Here is a 6,819-nt window from a genome sequence, read left to right on the forward strand (position 1 = left end):
GGAACTCACTCTGTAGACCAGGCTGGCCTCAAACTCAGAAATCCTCCTGCCTCTGCCTCCCGAGTGCTCTCCCTTTCCTTTTCATGGATTTCTTGTGTCATTTGTCAGGGAAGATTTGATTCTGTCCCTAATGTGAAAAGCAGAAGGAGCCATGAGTCTAGGGTTAAAAGGTCCCTACTGGGGATCCTGTTCTTTGTCCGCCCCAGTGAAGCAAGCTACTGTCTTGGGGAAGCATCCAGGAAGATCTCCTGTCACTTGATTAAAGAAAGGGCAGGGTTTGGACTCCCAAGCCCACCCTGGGGCATTGTAGGCTCTCAGATCTGCTCCTGGAATCCAGCTCTGCTCTGGAGCCAACCTGGACCGGATGGCAGCTGACTGGAGGGAGGAGGTCAGCTCAGACCTGAAGACAGAAACAAAAGAGGTGACCTCACCTGCAGCTGGGAACACAATGGCTTCCGCTTAAATAGGAGTCTTCAAAATGTTCTGGTCTCAGCCAAAGGCACCAGGCAAGAAACCTGGCTACTCCTGGACCCTGCCAGGCCTGGGGCATAGGAACTGCAGAACCGCCCGCGTTTAGGAGATAGCAAGTCGGAAAAAAAGGAAAGGAGTCCCAGCGCCCTGTGCTGTGGGTAGTTGGCGCCCTGTGCCTCGCTTGGAGCTCCCCGCCTATGTTCAGCTCTCCCGAAGAGGCAGTAATCTCGAGGGACCTGGCCGACTCTAAGGACTCAAGTGAGACTTTTCTCCCTTCATTCTGATGCTTTGCTATTTGGGCCTAGCTAATACTGTCCCTCCCAGGTTAGCCAGTTTCTAGAGTCTCTGGAATGATTGCTTCAAACACACACCCCCACAACCATAACCACATCTTTTCTCCAGATCTCACCATGAGATGACTATGGACAGTTCCCATGCACTAGGGTGTCCTGAAATCATTAGAACAAGCTAAACACACGCCTGTTAGCTCTCCGGATCTCTTCCTTCCATGAAAATCACAATGCCGCTAGGTTCTTGCTTATAAGGCAAATGCAGTTGTGATCACTTGGGACGCCATGGTCCCTCTTCCGTGAGCAACGCGTTGTATTTTCAGTGGCAGTCATCTCCTCTAATGGCCTTGCCATACCTGAATAATCAAATAATAAAATCTAGTAAAATTCTGGTGCCCAGCATTATCATGATGGCCCCAATGGTGAGTGCACGCAATCCCGCTGTCGCTCTCTCCTTCCAGCGATGTGGAAAGCGCAGAGGGCAGCATCCCCAGCTGTTTCAACACACCTACTTGGCCGGAATTTGAACTTCAAGATCTAACATCACACAAAGAAAAACTACAAGCTCAAAGCCAGGGCCGCTGTGGTTCCTGTGAAGCCTAGCTCGAGACATCCTGAAGTCTGAAGAGAGAAGTTTGCGTCGGACCAGACACACTGAGAGGAAGGAAAAAAAAAAAAAGAGAGCACTAAAAGTGGGCTCGTCCGGGATTTGAACCCGGGACCTCTCGCACCCAAAGCGAGAATCATACCCCTAGACCAACGAGCCACCGTGGCAGAGGTACTTAGAGCTGATCTTTGGGTATCTCTAGCTGAGTGACACGTTCCCCTAGCCCGGCCGAAAAAGATTACACGAGTTCATTTTCCTGTGAGTCTCAGGAAACAAAGAAAAGCGACTTGCCTGAAGAGAAAGTTCCGAAACGCTCGACAGGTCAGACCGGTCCCCAGCCCTACGGCCCTGCATTCGATAAGAATGACCACGGACCATCGTCCTTCGGGAAAGGGAAGCCAGTGAGCTTGTGTGAACAACATAGTCTCATGGTGTACGCCGGCTCAGAAACTTTGTCCCGAGTAGAACCCAAGTCTAGGACCTCGAGAATGAGAGCTTTCCGACCCGCCAGTCGCCGCAAGCTCAGTCGTCCGGGAAGAGTCACAGCCAAGCCCACTCGGGCCCGGACTCTGCCTAGAAGACCCGCGCAGCTCAGAGACCCAGACCCAGGAGCCACAACTCCGGGCTGGTTCTTCCGAAGCCCACGGCTTAGCGTTCGGCAAGGGATCCAGTGTCCTGCGGCGACTTTGAAAACGCATGCTCTCCCATGATTAGATTCTGGAGCCGATCAGGCCCTAGTCGGGGGTCTCGCTGACATCCTCACTGACCACACCACCTCGCCCACAACCCTGTGGCTCCTGGGAACGGAAGGGGCCACACAAGCCCTGGCCGTGCAGTTGATCGGAAGTTGCAGGAGCAAACCTACGGTCATTGCTCTAGGACAAATCAAGTCTGTTCTAGAACCCGGAAGTATATAGAACTCCAAGAAGCCCGTGGGGAACAGACTCTCCACCGCCGCCCGGCTAGCTCAGTCGGTAGAGCATGAGACTCTTAATCTCAGGGTCGTGGGTTCGAGCCCCACGTTGGGCGGGTACTTTTGCCTAAAAGAAGTAGCCAAAAGACTGGAACCTGGTAAAGGATAAAGAAATTGGCAGAGATCTGGAGATGATAGGATTATTAAGTCTAGTTCATTAAAAGCATTTTATACCCCCTTTTCTTAAGATAATTTAATTTTTATACATTTAATCTGACACTTCATAAATACATCAAATTTAAATAAAAATTCCAGGTATAATAGGAAATTCAGGACCCTGTCTATGGACTGAATCTCTAGAAAATCAGGTCAAACCCCAAAGACCTCCACACAATCATATAGCCACAAGGCTGCTTTTGCTAAGACAGACAAACAAAGAAAACATAATTTTATCCTACATGTAGCAGAATCCCAGTGTAAGATAAAGCAGCAGCCCCGGGGAGGCCTTCCTGTGAAAGACAACATTCATGAGGAAGGGTCCCTGGCACACAACACGTCAGAAACGTCCAATGTTACCATATATCAAGGCTTGTATTTTAGGAAAATTTTACCTGAAGATGAAGTCATGCATTCTATGTATTTTTGAAGTACAGTACTATTATCTATTTCAAATATGTATTCAAGCTAAGAAAATAGTATTCAATGCCTTTGACTCTGCCACTCCCGAGCCCCAAACTATAATTTAAAAATTAACCAGCTGCCTTGGAAGTTAGTCTCTAAATAATTATGTTTATAAAAAAAATAAAGATTTTTTTGAAAATACATATAACCTAACCTGGAGTCAAGGTATCTGTAATCCTAGTGTTCAGAAAGGAGGTGCAGAGTTGGGCAGTAGTGGCGCACGCCTTTAATCTCAGCACTTGGGAGGCAGAGGAGGGTGGATTTCTGAGTTTGAGGCTAGCCTGGTCTACATAACAAGACGCCCATATTCTTTTTTAAAGGAACTGCAATGAAATTGTATGTCTACAATCTGAACAATTACTATGTTTGAGTATCAACTAATAATTGGTGGTTCTTAAACATCGTTCAAATAAAATCATATAGTATTTTGTAAAGTGAAAGCGTATTTATTTGAAAACAAAACATTACCTTGAATGATGGTTAAGTTGAAATTTATTTGAAAACAAAATAAATTTTTGAAAGCAAAACCCTCCTTCATTCTCACTTTTCAGGTATCTAAAGGGACCTAAAACACAGCCTCACTACCCCGGGTGGGACTCGAACCCACAATCCCTGGCTTAGGAGGCCAATGCCTTATCCATTAGGCCACCGGGGCTGACGAGAAGACAGCTCTCTGGATCTTCCACCAGTCTGTGTCTTTGGGTCGTTTTTGTGTCCATCAACTGTGTGTATCACTTCAGCCAAGGTACAGGCTGTAACGTCACCGGACTCTGTGCACCCTTAAGATCTAAAGGAGGACGCACTTGTAAGGAGACGACTGAAACACGAGCATCACTGCTTTTGTTTTGCTAATTAGTTTACAGAACAGGTATGCGTCTTTCTATGGTGCAAGATATCCAAGATTCCAATACTGAATGAGCCCTTTGAACCCGGACGACCGGTATGGAAAACATATTTGTGATATAGGATGCAGGAAACAGGAGCCGGTAAGAGAATAATGTACGTGCTTTGCAGAGTCGGTTCCCGGTCCAGAATAACTGCCGTGTCTCTGTCCAGTTTTCTCCCACCGTCCCTTCAACCGAATGTTACTTGATAGGGACGGGTCTTCTTCATACTTCCTCTTTATAGTGTATACAACTGGCCTATATATTTTACTTGATACCTACCCCTTCAAAAAATTAAATTATTAAAAACAAACAAACAAACAAACAAACACAGCAACAACTAAACAGCCCAGTCAGAAGAACCTGAGAGATTTTTGGCTCGAGGCTCGTGGGTTCTGGCGCAGTTGCGTTATCCTCGTGTCCTTTCGACTCTCCTTTATATCTCGCGCGCTCGCCTGTGTGTGTTTGTGTAACTGATCTAATAAATTTGCAAGCTTTATTAAACTACTGTAACATTAAAGAGAAAATTACTCTGCACAAGGCTGTGTCACGTGAGCTGGCTCCCCGCCCTCGCCTTCTGTGGTTCTCCTAGGAGTTACAGGGATGAAAGGCGGTTCCACTTAGACCGAATTTCTTAAATAGAGATTTTCCCCCCCTCAGGTGGAATGTCAACTCAATCTGGGACATATTCTTGCTATTTAAAAATTGACATTTACACTGGACCTGTAAGGAGACACGTTGTTGTTGTTGTTGTTGTTGTTGTTGTTGTTGTTATTGTTGTTGAGACAATCTTTTGTAGCCCAGAATGGCTTTTAATTTCCCTGCCTCCACCTTCTAAATTCTGGCATTACAGGTGTGCCTGGACACACTCTCATTGTAAGAAATCTAATTTTCTTTCTGTTTCAAGATTTTAGAACTGTGGACGTACAAACCATATTTCCTGCTTTATTTTCAAGTGTTCAGTTCAGTGACATTAATTGCATTCACCATATTGTACAAGTTACCAACCAGATAGCCTACTGAGGGTTTTTTGTTTGTTTGTTTGTTTTTATCAAGTGTCCTTGACGTTCCCTTGGGACATATCCCACCCACCACCTAAGCAACTCAATCTAGCTAGCGTCAATTCAGTTCCTTTCCTTGGCACTAATTCGAGCGCTCGTGGCCTTCACCTACTTAATACATACATACTGACCTTCCTTCCGGGGTACCAGACAGTATGGGGAGTCCTGAAGGCCCTAGGGTGACGAGTTTAAAAAGCAAACTTGAGGATGGGAAATTTTAAAGTAGGTTTTAATTAATAAAAAAAAAAAAACAAATTCACGCAGCGACCACGAAGGGACTCGAACCCCCAATCTTCTGATCCGGAATCAGACGCCTTATCCATTAGGCCACGCGGCCCTACGCCGGCTCGGGCCTTAGCTCACTCCATAAGGCTTATTCAAGCGCCTACTGCGCATGCTTAAACGAAAGAAAATTCCTGCCCATTGAACTAATCTAATCTACGTCGTAACAGCTACAGGGGAGCCTCCACACGTTTGAATCCGCATGAATCCTTCTAGGCAGTCAGCCAGCGGATGCCCTTCCGGATTCTACAGGCTCGCCTTTCGGATCTCCTCCATTTACTGGCCCTCAACTCAGGATCAGGGACAACCCGTGCCCTTGCCCTATCACGTCACTACCCACAATGGTCTCTTCCAGTGTCCAGACCCGTGCTGGCTCGCCTCTCCCGCAACTCCGTGGCCCCACGCCACGTGGAGATTGAGAACACCCGCATCAGGGACTCGGCGAGGCGAGCTGGTTCCCGAGCTGATCCTTCCCAGGACTTCTTTCTCCCTAAGCCCCTCCAGCACATCCAGGTCTGCCTTGTTAGGTTCCGTAGTCCCAGACACTAGGCACAGACCCCGATTCAACCCGGTTCTGATTCCCGGGAGCACAGTCGTTCCCCTATCTACTGCCAGGTACTTTCCCCGTTATGTCACGTATTTCAGAAAGAGCATGTATTTCCCAGAGCACACCGATCGTGAATACATATTTATTGGCGATATCTGAGCTCCCACGCCCAAACTGCTGCATCGATGACAGGGTGTGACGAGGGGGATGTAGGGGAAGTGGTGAGGTTGTTCGCCCTATAAACAGAGCCGGCGCCTGAGCGAGCTGTGGATCTCCAGGCAGGCTTTGTGCAGCTCATCACTGTCTGGTCCCAGGATGTCCAGCTCACACACCTGCCTGTTGACCTGAGGAGCGACACTCAGCTAGGCTCTGAGGGGCTCAGTCCATCACACCCACTGCCGTCACTGTCTGCTGGCGGGCTCTTTGCGGAGAGGTCGATGCTTTCTGAAATGCTCTATGTATCCTAGGCTGGTCTCAAACTCTGGGATCCTGCCACTACCTCCCAGCTACAGGCACGCCCCACAACGACCAACTCTTGTGTCTGTTGTTCTGTAAGCCTAAAATTTCAAGTGCTACCTAATCATCTTTGAGCTTCATACTAACCCAGCAGTTTAACATGAGTTCCTTGCTCTGACCCCAAAAATCCCCAACCCAAAGGGAGGGCTCCCCACACCCTTATAAGCATATAATCAGCCAGAGCAGCCTTGACTAGGGCCTCCCTGTTAGCCCGCCAAACTGTACAAATGAACTGCCCCTATTCTGTAGGAACCCAGGGGCACCTCCCTTCCTATACCCCTCCCCCCTCTTACTTCCCAGTACATTCTCCCCTCAGCACACCACCCCCATGGTTTCTGGTGTCCTCCCCTCCTGAACTTTAGTGTATGTAACAACTGCTGCTGAGTTTGTCTGACCAATGTGACCTGTGTTTGAGCACCTCGTGATGTGATGGCAAGAGATCCCTCCTAGTAATAAAAGTATTGAGAGGGGTGGGGAAGGGGTAAAGGGGAGAGAGAGGAAAGGTGGGGAGAGAGAGAGAGGGAGAGAGAGGGGGGAGGGAGGGATGGAGGGGAAGGAGAGGGGAGG

At 48.1% G+C, this 6,819-nt stretch overlaps 4 non-coding genes across 4 annotated transcripts; 1 reads left to right on the forward strand and 3 right to left on the reverse strand.

Moving 5' to 3' along the window:
- Positions 1–1,455: 1,455 nt before the first annotated feature.
- Trnap-ugg lies at positions 1,456–1,527 on the reverse strand. Its single transcript has one exon. It is a non-coding gene; the product is annotated as a tRNA-Pro (tRNA).
- A 797-nt stretch (positions 1,528–2,324) lies between these two features.
- On the forward strand, positions 2,325–2,397 carry Trnak-cuu. Its single transcript has one exon. It is a non-coding gene; the product is annotated as a tRNA-Lys (tRNA).
- A 1,147-nt stretch (positions 2,398–3,544) lies between these two features.
- On the reverse strand, positions 3,545–3,617 carry Trnar-ccu. Its single transcript has one exon. It is a non-coding gene; the product is annotated as a tRNA-Arg (tRNA).
- Positions 3,618–5,171: 1,554 nt separating this feature from the next.
- Positions 5,172–5,244, reverse strand: Trnar-ccg. Its single transcript has one exon. It is a non-coding gene; the product is annotated as a tRNA-Arg (tRNA).
- Positions 5,245–6,819: the final 1,575 nt, after the last annotated feature.

The sequence above is a fragment of the Mastomys coucha genome, unplaced genomic scaffold, assembly GCF_008632895.1.
Source record: "Mastomys coucha isolate ucsf_1 unplaced genomic scaffold, UCSF_Mcou_1 pScaffold5, whole genome shotgun sequence".
Lineage (NCBI taxonomy): Eukaryota > Metazoa > Chordata > Mammalia > Rodentia > Muridae > Mastomys > Mastomys coucha.